At 35.2% G+C, this 21,371-nt stretch overlaps 1 long non-coding RNA gene across 2 annotated transcripts in view; it reads left to right on the top strand.

Annotated features, from left to right (window-relative positions):
• Positions 1-21,371, top strand: part of LOC115905909 — a 156,373-nt gene that overhangs the window by 74,429 nt on the left and 60,573 nt on the right. For both annotated transcript variants that reach the window (XR_004060889.1, XR_004060888.1), the window contains exon 2: positions 3,425-3,564. This is a non-coding gene — a long non-coding RNA (uncharacterized LOC115905909). The remainder of the gene's footprint in view (positions 1-3,424; positions 3,565-21,371) is intronic.

The following is a 21,371-nucleotide window of genomic DNA, read 5'->3' as shown; positions in this document are numbered from 1 at the left end:
CATATCCATAACGATGGGGTATTATCACAATACTCTTAGAATCAATTAAACTTTCATTTGGTTTTTTCCCCTGAACTTTTCCTTCCCTTGATCTGGTCTGAAGGGATTTTATTGTTCATACTTTTGAGATCAGTATTTTCTGCAAAGGAGACAGTCTGCGTTTTCTGGTTCAAATGTTAAGACACCATGGTCCTTGGAGCTTTCAGCCCCAGTGTAGGTTCTGAACATGCACAGGGATCCTTCCCCAGTGAACTCAAGACTCCAGACCCCCACACGATTTCCTCTGCTTCACAGCATGTCATGTACAAACACTAGCCAGTAGCCTGAACCCCTACAACTCAGAAAACTGAGATTTCCAGAGGGTAAGCTGACTTGGTTACTGAAACAGTGCTGTAGATACCAAAGGAACTAGAGCAGATGGAGTGATTATTTTTGAGCAATGGGAAAGGCAGTTCAGGTATGGATGAACACTGGAGCTCATTATCATTTTAACCAAGCCATCTTTATGTAAAGGTTTTAAAACAGAACCAAGTTACCATGGAAACTGATTGAAGCAAAGACTTACTGTAAATTCTTTTCTTGACAATGATAACAGGACTGACAGGTGGGCTGTAAAAGGAAAACGAGTGCAATACAGAGTAAGGCATGTTGACCTGTTTCCCCTTCATAGAACTGTTGTCATTTTTAGCTCTGCTTTATCTCTACATTTTCTATGGTGATATATTGAAAATACTTTAGAAGAAGCTGCCATCTAAATGAACCTTTTATTTTGTCGTAATCATATTTGCAAGGGGATATACAAGAAAAGAGCAAAGAGCTAAAGGGCAGGGCACTCCACTTCTTTTCCCAAATTATTCTGTCCTACTAGAACCATCAGGGAGGGAGAGCCATCTCTCAGGAAACACATTTGCATAAAGTGCCCTTTCCCACCAATGTTTATATTTTGGTCTTGAAATATGCTCTAGGTACATTCTCATTCTAGTACAGTGTTCCCCTTGTACACTGTGAAAGAAAGTAACAGGAATTAAGTGATTTTACTGAAGAAATAGCTCTTTTCCCTTTCCCATACATTTAAAAGTATACCTATTTTCTATAATATACCAGTAATCCTATTTAAAAAACAATTTGTCTCTGTAAAAATCTTTCTTAGCCTGATGGATGACGGTAAGAATAATAGAGATTAGAGTACCAGTCCTCAAAACACAGTGCCAGAATTTTAGGAAAGGAAATTGGCAGAATGAACAGCAGAGCTTGTACCTTTTCCACTTGGAATAGTTAGCTGGCAGTACTGGAAAAGATTTCAGCATATGAATATGCAATTCTTTTTTTAATTCTGTGCTTGGTGTTTCTACCTGCTGTGCTTAATTTCAGAATCTGTTATCATTAGAGAAAAATAATGTCTTTTGCAACATAATATTCTACCAAAAGGAAGGTAGGAGAAGGGGAAGATTCTTGATTTTGTCCTGATACTTTTCTAGCTCAAAATTTCTTCTTGGCTTTACCTCCCAGATGAGCTGTGTTTGTACATGGCCTTCTGACACAATCTATAAAACAATTTTCTTCCAAGTTTTAGGAGGTTTGCTGTCATCAACAGACAGGTTTGGTCCCCGTGTACTGGAACCACAACAGAGAGTCACCTTTTCCAGCAGGTTTGCCTTGCAGCTAAAAGTAACAGCAGCAACTGCTTCTGTTTTCAGAAGTAAATATACTTCTCACCTTCAGTCTCTGCCTTTCTCAGCACTGAGGGGGTGGGGACTTGACAGATGGTTCCTGCTAAGAAATCACAGATAAAATGGTATTTGGTGTATGACATAAATTTCCAGGCAAATAAGAATGTTTTTCATTTAATATCATCCCTGTGAAAAGCTGAATACTTAATAAAATGTGGCATGCTCTAAGGCAACACATCTTACATGTTAAAGTGTATGAGGATGAGCCTTGTGGCAGAACTCTCTGATAAATGATGCACAAGGCAACTTTTACTTGTCATAAGTGAGTTTTGATGCCTGTGTTTATTATACGTAAAGCTTTTAGGTAATCAGACAAAAGGAAACAAGAATCCTAATTCTACTCTTTTTAAGCTAATTACATCTTCTATTCTGTCCACTGTACAATATTTGGGTGTCTGAGCCACAGAAAGCTGCCGGTCCAGGCTCAGCTGTGAGACACACTTGTGCAGAGGTTTGTGCAGTCCTTGAAACTGGACACTCAAGGACTCCTTGCATTGAATGTAGAACCATCTAAAGAATGCTAATTAAAGTACTTCTATGCTTTTTGTCTTCATTCTGGCACAAATCCTACTAGAAAAGGGTCAAAAAATATAGTTGCTGTCCTTCTCAAGCAAATAAATTCCCCATAAACATAAAAAATGTTATGAATATAAAAATTATTTCAAAATGTGTTTTTAATTCTAGAAATAGTATCCCAACAGTCAACAGTTTAATACAATTGAAATTCCTTGGCACTATTGTACATTCCCAATTTTAATTATTTTTATATCTAGTTGTATGACAAAAATGTGTTGTTTCAAATAATCTTCATCAGATTCCACAAAGAGGTGTTTATCTTGGACTTACTTAAGGAAGTCAGAGGTTTAGAAATAAGAATGTTGGTAATAGTTAAGGTCATAACACAGGACAGTACAGTTTTAATTTACAAATTCTCACCTAAAGACATGATTATTCAAAGCAAAGGTGGGGAAAAGATGCAAAAGAGATGGAGAAGGGATTGTCTGGAACTGGAAAAAGCCAATATACAAGTTCTGGGAGAAAAAAAACAACCGCAACAAAAAGAAACAAAAAAACCCAACAAACTAACAAACCCCAAACCCCACCAAAGAACAAAACAAATCAAAACACATCACCAAAAACCATCAAAGAATGATAAACCAGAAAATGGAACAAACCTTAAAACTGCAGTTCACAAAATTGCCATTTTCAATTTAAAGATATCAGAATTCTGTGAAAATCACTGAACTTTGCAGAGGTGTCTCAGAAAGGCACCTTGTCAACTTCAAGACCAGGCCTAAAAGAAATCAGGTCAATGCTGCAAGTAAACTAATCTCTGACACACCTAAGTATCAGTGGTCATTCTAAAGGTGTTGTTTGGGCTTCCAGAGGACAACTTGACAGACACTTGTATTCTCTGTTTCTCATAAGCATGCATTTTCTAAGGCACACATTTCTACATGCGTGTGTTGACACATTTTGTGAAAAAAAAGTACATAAATAGGTTTTGTGCATGGATTTAAGTGGTTAGCAGTATAAAATTATGTCAGTATTCATATCTGCAAATTTATTACTTCAGTATTGACCCAAAGTCTCTAATTGTTCTATCTCCATTTTCATGGAAGACAGAAAAAACGTAATGAAACAAGAAGTCTGTCATTTACACATATGTAACTCGTGCATTTTTGTCAATGCAGGTTTTTCAATATAGAGTTCACACTGGTTTCATATGTGATGAAGAGACAAGCAAACAGTGGAGAACAGCAGTAGATACGATGCAGATAAGCAAGAAAGAAAAATTAAGGATGAAAAGACGGAGCCGTTTCTAAAAGATCAGGTAAGGAATTCAGATGATTCTCTATAAAGTGTAAAATGTACAAATAATTGTGCCAAATAGTTTACCCTGCCCTTCCTAGTATTTCTGAGAATTCCTTCTATATGTGTCTAGGACATATATACACACACAATACATGTACCCTACTAACCCCCACCCACAAAATTAATCTCCTTTTTGAGCAAAACTGCTGTTACTCTCAGTGCAAATATTTATTATACTGGTATCCTACAGTTCTTTTAATAAAATCCTTTATTTCCTTTAAATAAACCATTGTACTAGTTGCTACAGGAAGACAATTGAGTAGTGGTTGGACAGAAGAGTAAAAGGGAGTTGTGCTGTGCATGCTTCTGTTCCCTTCTCAACATCCCCAAGTTCTCAAACCTTACAATGCCCTGTCCTCAAACCCTTGGGGCATTACAAGCACACTGCAGAAAAGCGCCATCTGTTATCACCCACCCCTCCCTTATACAGGTGACAGGTGGAAAGTTTGTTAAGAGCTTGAGCACACTTAGATTTCCTAAGCATGACCAGAGAAGAGTAGAAATATATTTACCAAAGACCAAATCTGGACAAACAGGGAAGAACAATTAATCCTTTCCTCATCTGCTCTCCTGTTTTGGAGAAAAGCTGCTGCACCACTTGTGGTGTCACAGTGGGAGACTGTATAACCTCTATTCCCTAAAACAAACTGGACACTGGGATAACTGCACATTACCTGAGGGAACTGTTCGTGACAGAAACATCCTATAAACTTTTTAGTGATACTTACTTTCAGAATAGTCTGAAATTGTACTTTTGCCACAAACAGACGAAAAGAAAACAACAGCTAAACACTACAAATCAATCTACTTAATCAATACCTCTCCATTCCACTCAAAAAACTAAAGCTAACCTAAGATGCTGGTATAGCAACACACGTGAAATATTAAGAAGTGGTTACTTACAGGGTTTTGCATTCCTAAGTGACACCATCAGCTTATCAAACCCATTTAGTAAATCCACAAAGCAGAAATTCCTTTAGAGTTTGGCCCTGTAGAAGTACTTTAACTCATCTACAAAATCCTTATTTATGCTAATATTTAGTTTTCATAGAACAGCATCTAATGCTTCCAGACAGCATGCTTCAGAAGACTGACTCCAAACCTATGGAAATTCACAACTGAAAAAACACATTCTACGAATTCCCAATTCTAACAACATTAAATTCTAATTCCCAATGTCTAAAGACATTAAAACATACAAAAGTCCTTAGCCAAGCCTCACAAACTATACAAAACTCATTATTACTGTTAACATATCAATTATGATGATGATAATTTTGTGCAGTTCGGGAGGACTTTCACATGTTGGGACATCCTGGCACTTCAAGGTGTGTTGTTGATTGATGGCTGCTGCATGCTTGCAGAGTATCAGCAAGGATGCCTCCAATGGGAGAAGCAGCATCATTCAGCTGGAGTTTCTCTAAGACATGCAATATTCATCAGTTACAAACTTGGGAATGTCACACTGTAAAAGCTACATGATAAAAGACACTGCATGGTGTTACAGCTGATTCCATTTGCCATATAGTATGTTATTACTTTGCATTACCCTGGGGAGGGCAATAAAAGGGAAAGGACAGAACACACTCAAGGCATATAGAAAAACAAGGGCAAATTGCATAGTTCTTAATTATATCAATAAGGTCTGTAAATGAAACAGAGATACAACTAAATAATGAGTTGAAAGTGCAATACACTACTTTCCAGCTACTGAAAAGCAACAAACTCTATCAGGAATGTTTTAACAGGAAGAAATTGCCAGCCACTACATGTAGAGGCCTAGAGACAACATTAAAGCAGATTTGACATAAAAGTCAGCAAATGCTATGTGCAATGCTACACATATTCCCAAAATATGGTTTCACATCAAAGATAATTTTACATGCCTATAGAATCTCATAGGCACAGCCATAATAAAACCAATAAATGAATTATTAAAACAATAAAGTGGGAGGCTATTTGCTGAAAACAGTTAAAGTAAAGCAATAATTAATTGTGTCCATTTGATATCAGGTAAGTGAGCTGTCCCTAGGACCTAAGACACTTCAAAACAAACAACAACTCCACATTTAAAAAGGCTTTCTCTTTACAATATATCAGAATTCACAAGCAGAATTTTCTGACTGAAACAAAATCCAGCCCAGGTTAGATCATTCTTTGGGAGCTATTATTCAGTCACCACTGAAATTTTAAATGAGAAATACTGTGATACCAAATACCAGAAACATACAGGCCTGCTGGTTTTAGGACTAGTTTGGCTCTAAATGCCATAGTCTATTGAATAAGAAATTTTAAGATCTGTTAAAAGAACAGAATATTTTCAAATTATTCATGATAATTGTGCAGTATTTCAGATGACATCTTCAAATCTGTCATCTATTCAAGTGTTCCATTTGAGCAGCCAAAATTAGATTGCTCCATTTAGCCAGAACTAGCAGGATTAAATCAGATGAATTCTATTAATTCCAAATATTTCCTATTACGGGTTAGGCAGTGTGCTTTCATTTTAGTTTTTACTAGCTATTAGGAAGATTTTTTTTTAATGAGTCATTTAAGTGTCTCAGTATCATTTGAAGAAAACAGAAGCTCACCGGAGAGTAAATAGAGGATCATGGCTGTATGGCCCTCACTAGCTTGTACTCACTAAACCCACTGGGTGCAGTTTACCAGTCTCAAGGTTTGCCACTACACTGGTTAACATCTGTAAATACTTGCTGCCCAGTAAATGGCAGGAGGGGCCAAGCTGTAATTGCTGTGCAAATTACTGCACCCATTTATATCTTTCAGCTAATGATAACACCAACTCATGACACATTCTCCAGTGTCTTATCAAAATCAGTGGAGTTTTCACACATTTATTTCAGTGTGTGTGCCATTCATACTTCTGTTCCAGCCATAAAAAAGCTGGTGGCAGAAATGACTGATGTCACTAAATGAAGGTTATTATTCAGTGAGAGATAAAGAAAGAAAGGGAGGAAAAAAGCCAGTTCTCACTACTATACTCAAGGGTGTTCTTCCTTTTTGAGCAGTGAGCAGAAATCTTGAATATGACTTAATTGACAGCTCAAGCTTAAAGACACAGTGTTGTAAATAGACTTGCTAAATTACCAAACATTCTTCTATTCTTATCTTTTTTAAAGGAAATCTGTCTATTATTATTTGACTGAGAAATATTTGTATATTTTTGTTCTAAGAATGAATTTAATTCCATACTAATGAAAGATAACTAGTGTTTGACAGAATTAGTGTTTACCTTACTCTACTACATTGGGAATTCAAAACTAAATTTTAAATACTTTGATTTCTGCTATTCTGATAAACTCTGTCACCTTGACAACAACCATAAATGAATGCATTAGTTATGATAAATCTTCAGAGCAGCAGTTCTAAATTAGGAATGGAAAGTATCTTTTTAAAATACTTAATAATTTCTTCTGGAAAGACAAATGTTTAATTAAATGTGGGAAATAGAATGTTGCAATGAATTCTTCAGACTAAAGTCATATCACAGTATGGTTATTATTTCTACTACTAATTTTTACAAAATTTACAACTTATTTAAGTTTCACATTGAAAAACTGAGAAAAACATCAAGAAAATTATAAATGATAGAGTTTGGGAGTTGAAGTCAAGGAAAGAATCATGTTCCAAAGCTTTCTCATGATGAAGTTTTTTCTGCTAGTTCAATTCATTTAGGCACTTAATTTTTTTTAATAATTGATCATGACAGTACTATAGTATAATATTGATTATCTTACACGTGTTCACTTTCAATGTGTTCAGTTAGTTTAAGGAAATGCTGGTAGGCCAAGAATTTGCTGTGTTTCAGAGGAAGAACATTCAATTACATTCAGCAAGAAGATCAAAAATAAGGTATTTTTATCCAACCACAGTTTTTAAGTAAGCAAGGTTGATGAGTGGTAGTATCTTAAGAGGATTTCAGAGACAACAGGATCTTAAAGATGTAAACTATTCAAGAGTACACTGACCACTATAAAACCATCCTGTCAATTACACACACATTGCTTTTTAGTGAAAATGCAGCATTTGAAAATTTGGAAAAATGGTTATGTAAATAATAAACTGGTTATATAAATAATAACTGGAATAATAAAATTGCTAGTACAGTCAACTCCAACTTTCACTTCCAGAGGCACCACGAAATCTGATTTTATAAACACACCTCTATTCAAAAACTTGAAAAATAAGCAACTGGTCTGTGCCTTAGAGGTGCCTCAGACCTAGCTAAACACAACTTGTGTATATTTTAGGCCTGCCTTCTTTTGATATATAGTTCAGTTGCCAACTCTTATAACATTTCTTCTAAAAAGATACTCTGCTGGATATTTGCAGTACATTATGAACAGATGTTATACCACCCTGTTGATTTGTGTTAGAGTATTTGTCTCTTCACTGGGTTATTAAGTGTTGAAAGCATGAGTGAACAATAGTATAGTAAAGAAAATATTTAGGATTTCAGTGCTTTTTCTAAATGAAGCTATTCACAGCTGGTGCTTCCAAATTCTTCCTTAGTCCTCTTCCTTATTTTGCTTCCAAAATGCTTTATCATTCTAAATCTAAGTCTTTTTATGGCAGCAAAAGCTGACAGACTCTCAAGGTAAACAACTGGAAAATACTCAAATCCTGATCACTCAGAATGATTTTCTCTAGTTCAGAAGAAACCTCAATATCATTTGAGAGTAAGGGCCACAATATGCCCTTAACAGTCCAGCAATGTTATTTGCTATTTTTAGGGGAAATTTTCCGTAAGCAGATCCATTTTGCAAGCAAGGTCCTTTAACTGCCATGTCTACACTGCCCAAAGGCCAATCCACTCACGAGAACTGAACAGCTTCCTATGCCCTCATTCCCAGAGATGTACCTCTGTAGTTTTTGATATAAAGGAAAACAATTATCTGAAGTAAACAACAGAATCTGAAAAATGAACAAGATGAAAAGTATAGAACAGTGTTTTCTGAGCAAGACTCTGCCATCCTTCTTTACGCCCTCATCTCCAAGAACATTACACCTGATCAAGCTGCATCCTAAAAGCAACATTAATTGCTTTCCTGGAACAGACTAGTGAACTGCATGCTCAGATGATCTCTATAATTTCTTATTTTTAAAGCCAGTGACTCCAATAACATCATGCTAGCAACAATTACAGTATAAATTGTACATAACTGTAGAGAAATAAACCTGCACAGCACCTCAGCCTCCATCAAAATGCAATAAAGTGGGAGGTTTTTTTCAAACTGGAAAACGTAAGACTGAGCAGGACTGAAAATACCCTTTTGTAATTCCCTGCTTATCCCAGCAAAAGACCATCTGATCTCTAAAAAGTGAGCTAAAATGTAAGAGATATAAATTCCTTTTAGCTGTTTAGAATATTTTTTTTGACATTGCAAATGACAGTAAATGTGATTAATGGTTGCTGATAATTGGAGTTTCATTTGAGTGGTTATTACTTGTCAGTGACAATTAATAGCTCCACAGACCCTCCATTCATTTCACAATATTAAAGAATGATGGCTTGTGGGAATTATGCTAAACTAGCACATTCAATTAGATTTTGAATTTTACAGTATATTGAATAACAGTTTATGGTTTTATAATAGCAGTGATGGTTTATTGTTGCATGGTAATCACTCTCATTACATGTATGCATGTCTGGAGAGTTACAATTTCTATACCCATTAAAATGATTCAATTACATGTTAACATTTCTTTAAAACTACACAGTGCTTTGGTCTTTATCAGTAAAGATAGTTTTTAATGACAGTTACATTGGTTTTTTCCCAGCATTTGATGGGCAAGATGCAATGTTTAAGGGATGCAAAAGCCGCTCATGCTCCTTGGTATCAAGCATCACAACAGGAAGAGAGAAAGAATGATTAGTGGCAGAGAGAAGCCCATGACAGAGAAACAGCTATGTAAAATAAAGTTGACTGAAAATGTTGTCTGCATCAGGACAAAATGGTGCATAGAGTTTAATATGAGAGACTGGAAAGGGTATATTTTTTAATGTGACAACATAAAACTTAATAGAACAATTTTTAAAGTTTCTCAACTGAAAAATCATTTAAGTTTCTTACCTGAGAAAGCAGCAGGCTCTGAGGTTTAACATGCTCATAAGATAAATCTTGAAAATGTAAGTATAGTAATAAAAATTCTGCCACTCAGGAAGCCAGTGCATTTCTAACACAGACATCTGTATTGTCAGGATCTAAGTCAGAGATCATTCAGTAAAGTTTAACAAAGTGGGAAAAGGAACAAAGCGGAGAAAGAGCTTTATAAAGTTAAGGCACCTACTGATTTCACTTGCATAAGTGCTTTTGCCTAGGACTCTCCATGACCTCAATTTTCTGATGCAGAGAATATCAGTTGTATGAGAACACTGTAAATAAATGTTTTTTCTGCTTTGTCTCTTATTTCAACATGCTCTTAAAATCTACTGATAATTTTACTTTTCTACTTTACTCTTAGACAAATTATCTAACATACCTCCCAAATAGGAATATTCTACTAATTCAGTCTTGTAATTTTCTTCCAAACAAGGAAGTTATCCTAGTGTAATACAAGGTAAGAAGAGAACCTATCTCACAAAGCACTGAATTATTTTAGCAAACTAAATTAAGGAAAGAGTCAACAGTAAAAATTACTTATGATAATTCTAGCAAAATTCCAAGTCAAAATTGCCACCCATTACACATTCTATTTTATGTAATAATTCTCCACCCAGCAGTGAACATTTCCAAGTCAATGCTAAACTCAGAATGAAGTCAATGAGAACAGGATCAAGACCTTTCTTATTACTATTTGATTAGTTTGTGCAGGTTTGCAAAAGCAGAAAATTACTGTTGGTGATATGGGAACCTCCAATTATGTACTTGCTTGTTTTACTGGAAAAATCATAATATGAAAGTTTGGTTGATTATAGAGATATATGTAAAACCTCTCTGACTTACTTGACTTGTGGCCTTTGGACCATCTGTTCAGAAATATTTTTTCTTACGTTTTCATGATACTACTATTAGTTATTTGTTGTATATTAGCACTTCACAGCTCTAATTAGCATTTATTCTATTTTGGCAGAGACTGTATAGACCAGGTGAAACAAAGTGCAGAATAAGTTGGGACTAAAATAAAAAAGTAACCAGCTTTGCAATTCCCAAAGTAAATTTTGGCTAGGTGGAGATTAGGTGGCTTTTTAGACCAGTTGTTTTTCTTATAATTTCTTTTCAATTCCCAATGCTATGTGGAAAATTAAATTTAAGAAAAAAAAAGAAGACATTAAATTCAATTATGACGTAAAACATCATGACTAAGGAGAATGAAGTACATGGCACATATATCAGTAATCTGATGAAAAAGGACAAGGGAGTTCAAAAAAGCAATTCAGTCTATTCTTCGATCCAATTTTACAAAACTTTAATCTTTCTATTGTAAAACACAAATTCAGGCATTGCAATGCCTGTAGATACAATTCTAATGTCTTATTCAGCCAAATCATTTTCACTGGCCAGTAACTCTCAGGTTTGATAATATCAACAAAGAGAGTCTTATAAAATGCATCCCATATCCAACACTGAATTTATCAGGTGGGCCTTCCTTAAGAACTTCTGGCAACATCATATAATGCATATTGGTAATTCAATTATTATTTTCAATACATAGTATTTTATTTATTAACACAAAAGGGAACTAGAAATTTCCTTAAAGTAAACTCCAGGGTGTAGATTCCCAGCTTCTGTGTGCCTTGCTCCTTCTCATATACCCAAGAGTTTTAGTATGCCTTGGCCCATAAGATAATTCAAATATGCATATATTCAATAGCATAAAACTCATCAGAACATGTATGCAAAAATTTAGAAGCTGAAACATGCATTTTCTGCTTTGAAGAATTGTTTGTTGTTTTGTTTTGTTTTTTACTATGAATAGCACCTGTAAGTATTGAGCACAGCAAAGCCAAGCAAGAGCATAAGCTGGAAGCAGAAAAGAGGAATAGGCCACACAAATACTATTTTATTCAAATGAAATTGAGGTTGTCTGAGTATGTTTCATAAACTTGCACAAAACATCTGCTAGGAAATCTCTCACTAAACCATTACCTTCTCCATCTTTTCAGAGGATGTATATTCTAGTGGCTTTGTCCAGAAAACTAATTACATTACTATGAAGTGAAATGGGAAAGAATTCCCCCACATGTTCTGGAAGACTACAACATCAGAGATAAAGATTATCTTTAACCCTTACTCTAAAACCTATGCATTTTTTAGAATTTGTGGGGTTTTTGCTTTTTTACTAATCATACGAATTATAATGAATGTAGCGCTGGAGATTTTGACCTAATAGAAGAAACCAAAAACTTTACAATTTACTGCAGCTGTGTTTATGCTTACAGTTTGTAGCTTCATTCCTGAACTTCAGAAGAAGCAAGATTCTTTTAGCCTACACTGTTGGTGTAAAAATTCTCTCCCCTACTTCTGCCTTACAAATAAAAAAAACCCCAACAACTTCAAAAAGAGTTTGGCTACAATTTTCAATAGAAGGCTCATCAATATTTGCTGTAATGTCACAGCAAGAAAGACCACACAATTATACTAAGTTTTCAACAGATGTCTGTATCACAGCTGCTATATTAACACCATTGCTACGCTTATCAGGTGCACAAGTTTCACACACATGCCTTCTCAGATTCGTTCTTCTTACTTTCTATAACTTATGTTCAATAAGCCGACAAAAGCTTCTCTGAGCTATCCTAGCAGGAGGCAATTGTTCTACACTCTCGGCAGTTTCCTCTCCAGCACTCTAACATACATCAGTTGCTAATAGTTAATTAATTAGTGCACTTGCAGTTCAGTCTCTTAAAGAGTGAAATTAAATTTTGTGGCTTTAACCTAGAAGAACATGGACAGAAAACACACACATATTTAAACAGGTCAAATTGCTTCCTTGGCACGTGGGAGAGGGAGTTGTAGACTTGACTTTTATTGCAGGTGGCACTTGACTTGATGTTCACTGATTGTATCAATGACCAGAATGATCGCACCAAACACTGGCAAGTATGCCCTCTCCTCTCATGGAAAAACATAAATATTTATCCACTCCTACAAGGGGCTGTACCTACAACTATAACTGAGTCAATAATTAATCAATTACTCATCTGAATTCTGCTTACATTTGCCTGAAACGGACAGTCTTGGTGAGAGACAACTAACCAGTCTTGAAACACTGTCAGTGCTAGGCATGTACCACTTGAATTCATTCATCTGGAAAGCTGAAGACTACATTATCATTCCCCAGACTTGATTCAATAGCTCCTATTTACATGCACACGCTGAAGAGCACAATTGTGGTTTCACCATTTTTACTAGAAATATTGCTGACACCTATGTGCATTAAGCAAATTATGCCCCGATACCTTGGAAACCATGATAAACAGAACTGTTTAGAAATATTCCAGCAAACAGATTTTTTTCAAGACCTGTTTTCGTAAACCAGAAGTATTTTCCTGAAGTGTTTTGGATTTTATGAATTTTCACTGAATGGAAGTCACATTGATAGGATCATTGTCTGGGCTCCTCACAGTTTGCCTCAGGAGATACAGAAATGTTTCAGATCTTTTTAGTTCTGAGCAACTATGAAGTTTTGAGAAAAAATGGGATTAATTAATGCAAAATGTAAATCTTCTTTTAATATGCTTTTAAAGGCATATTATTCCCACTTTTCATATCTGGTTCCCAAAGTAATATTGAGAATGACCTCTAAGAGGTACTTCAAATTTTGGACTCTAGTAATGGCCACTTAAAGCCTTTATAATTCTGCAGGTAACTGCAGTTATGTCATCATACAAACAAAAGAAAAAAACCCCATCCCAAACACAAGAAATTAAGATGCTTTTTCAGATACAGAACTAGAGCAACTTTCAAGAAATAATTTTTGCCCTAATTTTTTGTCAGCTTTGTTAACTTTACCTGATATGCCTATGTCAGTTACAAATTGTTTCTACAAGAGCAGATTTTATCTTATGATTTGTACGACTATCAGTAGAGATAAAACCCAGGAGAATAAAAGGCTTTTTTTCCTCATGCTAGATAGGGAGCTTAATTAGCAGTAATTTAATTCTGAGAACAACTCTCACTTTATCTCCCTTATTTCACTGAAGAGCTACTGCTGAGATACTTTGCCATATTTTTTCCTTCCAATAGGAAGAAATGCACCTTGAGTTCTCACTCCTGTCATTTTTATCACAAAGAATTTGTATTAAGTATTTACAGTGTTCCAAGATTAAAACAAAATAAACAAAGAAAAAAAAAAAAAAAACCCAAACAAAACACCACAAAAGCAAAGAACCAAAGCCACTAGAACCTTGTCTATAATTCATTGGGATTTGACTTTGATAAGGGTTCTTCCAGTTGAATTCACAAGGACACAAGCAGGCCCAACATTTCTGTGGAATTTTTTTAGACAGATGGAATAAAATAACTGCTTTTTAATATGTTTCCTTTTTTTTTAAGCAAAGTTCTTCATCTTCTCTAATGCTAAGCTGCAAATACCAGGAGAAGAACTGCACAGTAATTTATGAGTACTCAGAAACAATGAGTTTGCTGTATGGCTCTTCTGTAAGGAGTTACACTTCTGAGTTTCAACTATGTAATATTTCAGAGTGAAGTGAGCTTCATCACTGGAAGATGTCTTGTAGAGGAGATCTGCCCTCAGCTACTTCTTGCAGAAATAGGCATCCTAGGCAAAGTATGTGTAAACTTTGGGCTACTGTCTGGCAGTTCAACAAGACAGACAGAATACCTGTTAAATGTGCATTACTCAGAATCACCACTTTGAAATTAGTCATTTAAGGTTGGCTGTATTCAGTTCTTTCAGCCTATAAAAAACTGACAGATGGGGAAGCTGCGCTACAGTTCAACAGAATAACACATTAGCTTCTAGAATTCTTCTACCTACATGCTCTGCCCGGCATCCCACTTCCTCAGAGGCCTGAATAGATTTGAATTGCTACCATTCTAAAAAGCAGTGTTACATTCTATCAAATTGGCTGGTGTTCTCTGATTATTTCCTCTTGGAAGTAAGATTTAGAAAAGTCCTTTAATACAAACATTTACTTTGTAAGAAGGCTCTCCTCATGATGAACCTCTCCTGTAAATACTATCAGATGGAATTTTTTTTCATATTTTTCTACTGCAGCTATTTTAGAAAAGGCAGTACTCTGACGTTCTCTGAAATTTATTTCAGCCATTCTGCATGACTAAGACATTTTGTAAACTCAGAGTGTGAATATAGATTAAGATAATGTGATAAATTATGCAGAACATAATTGATGAGGAAATGGTTAAATGGGAAAAAAGAACTGCAAAGTGAGTAAATTTGCATCAAATTCTAAACATTTTTATTGCCTGTTATCATTTTGATTAATCAGTACAAGCACACTTTGTTTCTTTCATTTCTCTGAAGGGAAGAAGGCAGAATATATTGCTTGGTAGCCTTCTTTTATTTTTAATTTACAATTAGAGTATCTACTCCTAAATTGTAGGACTTGCTTTTCTAGAACCTTTATAAAGATTTAGCTTCCTAAGTACTTGAAGTTATTGGCTATAAAAAACTTCATATACTCCCACCAAGAAAGAGAAGCACGATGCATGCGGACTTTGTATCCTTCTGAATTACAGCAAAGTGGCACTCAAATTTTCAGTAAAAGCAGTTGTTTTGTTTTGTTTAGAGAGTACTATTTCATTGCAAAATATTTCTGGTTAGAAACATTTCTGACTTTTAGTGTGGAAATGTAGCATTTGTGTTGCAAAGTCATTCTTTGGTAAGAATGTTTTCTGAGAGAAAATAAAATAACATACTTAAACTGTCAATATTTTTTTCAAATGAGAAACAGTAACAAAGGCATATGGGAATTTTGGGGGGTTTTTCAACTTTCTTTCAAAATGATTCTTAGTGGCAAAAGCTGTATCATATAAGACAGTGCTTCCCCAGAAGATGTCAAGGTATTCAAAAGACGTGTAGATGCTCTTTGGGACAGAGTTTATTGGCGGACTTGGCAGTGCTGGGTTAATGACTGGACTTGATGTTCTTAGAGGTCTTTTCCAACCTAAATCCAGGATTCTAAGATATAACTCTTGCCATAAAAAATTCTGTATTTCAAAAAGTAACAATCAGAAATAAATTATGTCTGCAAAAGGCTTCTTTATTGATATTTTACTTGAAAAGCAATGGAAAAATCTAAAATTTCAAGACACAACAGTGTCTTTAATGTTCTACATTGCTTTTTTATTCAGACAGAAAAGTCTTCATCAGCAAATTGGTTAGTAATAACTCTAATAGCTCTCTAGGAATTCATTATACCAATAAACTATTTGTTAAATTAAATCATGTCAAATTACTGAAAAAAAATTCACAAATGAGGGTTAAAGGCTGAGACTTCCAAAGGAAATCAGTTTTCAGTTATTACCTGTTTTATGGTGTTTGGGTGCTATATGTGTAGGTTTTTGCTTCTTAAAAAAAAATTTAAGACTATGTGTTTCATAAATTCCTTATTGTGCCTCATTCTTCTGTACACTTGACTTGCAAATTGAATTCTCTGTGAAAGAAGTTTATAATTGTTTTTCATGAGTTCTGCAATAAAACAGATTGGAATTTTTTTCCTATGAGCCAACAATTTTCAATAGAATAGGTCCTTTATAAGACATATTTAAACACTCCTGTAGATTAATAATGTGTTAGCAGAAAAAGACAGGTTGAGCCTTGCTCAGTTATCCCTCCATTCCAATTACACTGTGACATTAAATCTTGTGACATTTAATAACAAAGACCATTTCACCCATGGCTGCCTCAACTGCAGACAATTTATGAAACAGCGTCCCCTCCTAAGAAGCTGTTCTAAAAGGTGGCCTTCTCACATGCTGATATGTCTAACTGTTCATGTAAATTAAATAAGATGTTGCAAAGTATGTAAAATTGGTCATCTTACACTTACCTGATGGCTTTGACTACAGAAAGAGGGGTTAAAGAGCTGGCATAAATTTTTCTTTGTAAGTGCAGTAGTGTTAATGGACCAAAATAAGAAAGAACCAGGGTACAAAACAAAGTATTTGCATGTACATATGTCTTATTTCTTTAGAGTCTTTCACATTTTTAAATTTCATTTACAAGTTTAAAAATCTTCAACTTTTTTCCAAAAACCTGCCATTAAACAACAATTTAGTGATACTACTAAATAAGCCTCTGAATTAAACTTAGTCATGTCTTCCTCAAGGAGAACTGAGTGACAAGATGTAGGACCAGCTGAAGATGCTTTCCAGGACAAGCATACACACTCCTTATCACAGACTATAGGCAAAGAAATCACAGCTAGCTGCTCATCTGGATCCAAAAGTCAAAGATGCACAGCTTGGTCTGAAATAATTAGCCTTGCTGAAGAGCAATTGGCCTCTGGGTTTGGACCAGAATCTCCATGCAAGACCAAGCAAAAATATGCTAATCCATCAGCTCACTTGAGGATTGTCTTGAGGATTTTTGCAGCAAGTTCCACTGCATGGTGGTGTAAAACAATACTTAAACCATTTCAATTACCTTCTGCCTCTAAAATAACAAGTATATTAAGTCAGGTGTATATAAGACTATCATTTTCATCTTTTCCTGAGAGAATTCAGAGAGAATATTGTGCAAGAAAAGCATTTTTGGCAAATACTAGTCCCTCCGCAAAATTTTACAATTTTCTACCACCATGCACCCTAAAGAAAAACTGGATATAAGGTGCACTAAGAGTTGTTGAGTGCTTGCAGAAACAATCTCACTTTGACCCCATTCAACTATTCATTCTAGATGATGAACATAATGTGAGAGAGGCTTCCCTGTGTGAAGGTGGCATGAACAACACAAGGAAACAGACTGGAAAAGGCTAGTCTTGTATACAGCAAGGGTACACATTTCAAGACTTAATTTAAATTTATATTTTGCTTGAATACCTAGATAGTAAAACACACTTTTGAAAGTATTGCAGTCACATTTTTATAGTCCTTTCTCATAGGTTTACTGTTTCCCTTCCTACAGCAGTAGAACTTGCCATGGGTTTACTGTTTCCATAAACATTGATCAGTGTTTTTTCACCTACAGAGGAAGGTGCAATGGACGCCTTTCCCACAGCCTTCAGCTGTGCAAAACAGTTATTTATCACACGCAGGAGGGCCTGCTAGTGTGGAACTGGCAGGCAGCTACAAGTGTTGGAAGTCCCACTGACTTTTTCCTTTGAAAACATGTTCCTTACAGCTCCAAATGAGGAAATCATAATAATAATTATCAAATGCTTCAAAATAATGCTAAACTGAGTTCTAAGGCTATGATGACACAGAAATAATTCACTATAAACATACATCCCTGATCCTCATGTGGGAAGTTGGAAAATATTTATGATGAAATACAATTAAGGTCTGATTCACTGCCGTTAAAGCTGATGAGGGTTCTACCCCTAACTTCCATGGCAGCAGTTCATAAAAATGGATTTACTGAGGAAAGCAAAAGTAATTAATATGTATGACTGCATGAATTCTTATATTTACAGATATTATAGCTCAATACATTCCTGTTTTCCAGAGTCAATGCATCTGAAAAAAAGGCAACAATTTTGTCCTATATCTAATTTCTTGTTCTTATCTTCTTATGATATATTTTAATAACATGTCTTCATGCTTCCCATAAGCAATTTTTTTTATGTCTAAAAATGTCTTCAAGCTCTTCTATTTCTGCTATGAGTTAAATTTCTGTATACATTATGGCCAAGTTTCTGTTAAAAAAACATCAAAACTTATCTGTGAAACAGGAATTGAATTTCCTTACTCTACTTAAATGCCAGCAGTAATTACAACACAGGACTTTGTCTCATGCAATTTCTTTGGCTTTGTAAACCAAGAATTAGAAGTTTGATAGCAAATTCAAATGAACATATTATTTGGTTTATCTGAAAATGCAGAGTCAGATCCAATTAAACACAATTAACTTCAAAAACTGCCACCACTTCTGAGGGTGAATCATATCCCTGCCAGCAATGGGAGAGTCTCTCCAAAGTCTCTCACCAGCCACAAACATTCTTCAGCCCAGAGGGACCAACTCTGCTGAGCTCCTAAATGCTGACATTGTGCAGTTAGTGTGACTGCAGATAATCTGTGCAAATGAAGCACAAGGGCTGTCCATCTTTATAAGAGTTTCTTGTGCTTAAATGGGCAGAGGAATTGAAGAACCAGCAAACTGTAACTTGTATGAGAGTGATGAACTCTGAGAAGGGAGGCAAGAGATGCCAACTAACAACTCCAATACAAAAATGGTGATCATAAAGCAGTTCTGTACCTTCAAACAGCATTAATTTTTTGTTTCTACAAAGACAGAATTAACAAATCCAACTCCTAAAAATCCAACAGCACAGTCAGCTGGAGGATCCTGATAGAATATGCTGAGAACTAAATAAGAATTTACATAAATGTAGCAATTAATGTATAAAAGGTACTGGTAGATCATAACTAAGTCAGTAATTAATGACATCTTGGCCTCCTTACAAGCTCCAACACTCTAAGACAGACCTTGTACTGAAGGAAAGTAGCTATTTTAGAATTCTTTTGCATTCAGGGTCCTCCAGAGAAAAGATTCAACAGGATAGCCCTGCAGAATATCTTATTAAGAAATCTTTTCTGTGATGCAACTGTAGTGTTATCTTGGCTTTTCTAACTGGATAGTTAGAACTTGAGAGCTGAAGAAATAATTTGTCTCTATAGATCATCTCCATGTGCTCATTGCCTGGAATGCTGCATTAAGATGTACAACTTTTTATATGCCATTTTAAATCGGCCTGCAGCAGCTACACAGTTATTTGAAGCTATATTCCAACATTCAATTGAACAGAACCACACAGTCACAGAAAACCCATTCTGTCACTTAGACTGTTTATCCATTGAATAACTGGCCTAACCTGCCTCTCTGAGTGCTGAATTTTCCAACTTCTATCCTAAAGTACATTTCTTCAGATGCATAAAAGAACCCCTTGTTCTTCTGTAAAATCTGTTTCCTTTCATCTGAGAACTAAATAAAATATCTGGAAGAATGTGTAGGGAACAGAATGAGAAGAAGTGAATTTTGGCTATTTCTATATCGAAGGAAACAGATATAGTAAAGAAGACTTCAAGGGCCCTAAAACCATAAAGAACCTTGCTTATGAGGTGAAAGGTGGAAAATTAAAAATTTCAGAGTAATATTTATGGACAGGAAGATTTTAATCATCATCCTGAAAGCAGATGATTCTTCAACACTAAATATTGTCTCCATGATAGCTGTAGTTCCATGACTATAATTAATCAGTAGCAGAACATATGCTGTTAAGCCAACCACAATTTCTGAAAAAAATGTAACATATTCAAAACACCATCTAACTTCACTAATCTCTATTTTCGCAACATGCTCTAATAAGATTTAATGCTAGTAGTCTTTCAAGAAACAGATTTATCTAGGGAGTCAAGGCCAAAATACATTATTAACATGGATAAAAAGTTTTACATTCAGAAAGAAAAAACATGGCATATATCTGATTATTTGATAAAAAATGTAAAAAACAATCACATCAAGGTGAAGAGGAAAGTTTTGAAAGGATCTATGCCGACAAACTACAAAAAACACTGATGTGTTGCTCAGTGATCCTCAGTAAAGCTGAGGAAGAAGTTTCAGACAAATTAGAAACTTCATTCTAGCTGTGTGTCCACTCCTGGACTGTAAGATAAAAATCATCTAATTGTTTTCTCAAGTAAATCAGAACTACTGATATGTCAGCTCCATGACTGTCAGCCTCCCTGCCCAACAAACATCTATATATCATTGAACAGGGCAACTCACTAGCTGGATGTCAGACAAACTGTTGGAGCAAAATTTTCACTTCTCTCCACTACCTTTATTTGCTCTTACCTCCTTTCCTTCCAGACATCACCTTATCCACCATGGTAATGACTATTTTAAAGCACTGTCTCTCCTTTTGTCTGCTAATACTCATTTCCCTTGGAAGGGGGTAACTTCATGACCATTCCATATTCCAGTTCCCAGATATGAGTCATCCTCCACCTTCTGCCCTCTGTGACTGTGCAATTATTTAAAAGTAAAAAGCTAAGAGGGATGCAAGTATTTTTAAAATCCAGTCTGTCATGCCTACATGCCTTCTCCAACAAATACCAGTCCTATCTCAAAGGTTAAAACTTTCTATTTTGTTGGGAATAAAAACATTTAATCTGAACACATTCTCTTCTTCAGATGTCCACTTACAGCTGTGAAAAATTATTTTTTATGTAGCTTTATTTTTCAGCTATTTCACTGCTTTTAGCTCACAGAAAGAAAAAAAAAAGGTGTATTCATTTGTCATCTGTATTTCAAATATCCTGCAGAAGTGTATTAGATAAAAAAACTGAGCAAAAAAAAAAAAACCTGACCAAATCTATGGTTTATATAATTTCTTAAGAGCTGACTTTTCAATTAAGCAATTGCCAGAGCAAGCTATATCCAAGTACTCTATGACAAACACAAGAGACTTAGTCTTGCACCAAGAGACTGAAACTTAGACACATTTCCACCTACAGTAAACATTAGCATTTCCATTCCTCCCTTCAAAGGGTGTCAAGAATGGCATTTTCACAGAACTAAATTTTCCATTATATCCTGGGAAAAAATGAAAAATTATGAAATAGAACAATGCTTCTGTGAGATTGCTAATGTACA

This window comes from Camarhynchus parvulus, chromosome 7 (assembly GCF_901933205.1).
Source record: "Camarhynchus parvulus chromosome 7, STF_HiC, whole genome shotgun sequence".
NCBI classification, from domain to species: Eukaryota; Metazoa; Chordata; class Aves; order Passeriformes; family Thraupidae; genus Camarhynchus; species Camarhynchus parvulus.
The sequence above is the reverse complement of the archived record's forward strand: the minus strand, read 5'-3'. Positions and strand labels throughout refer to the sequence as shown.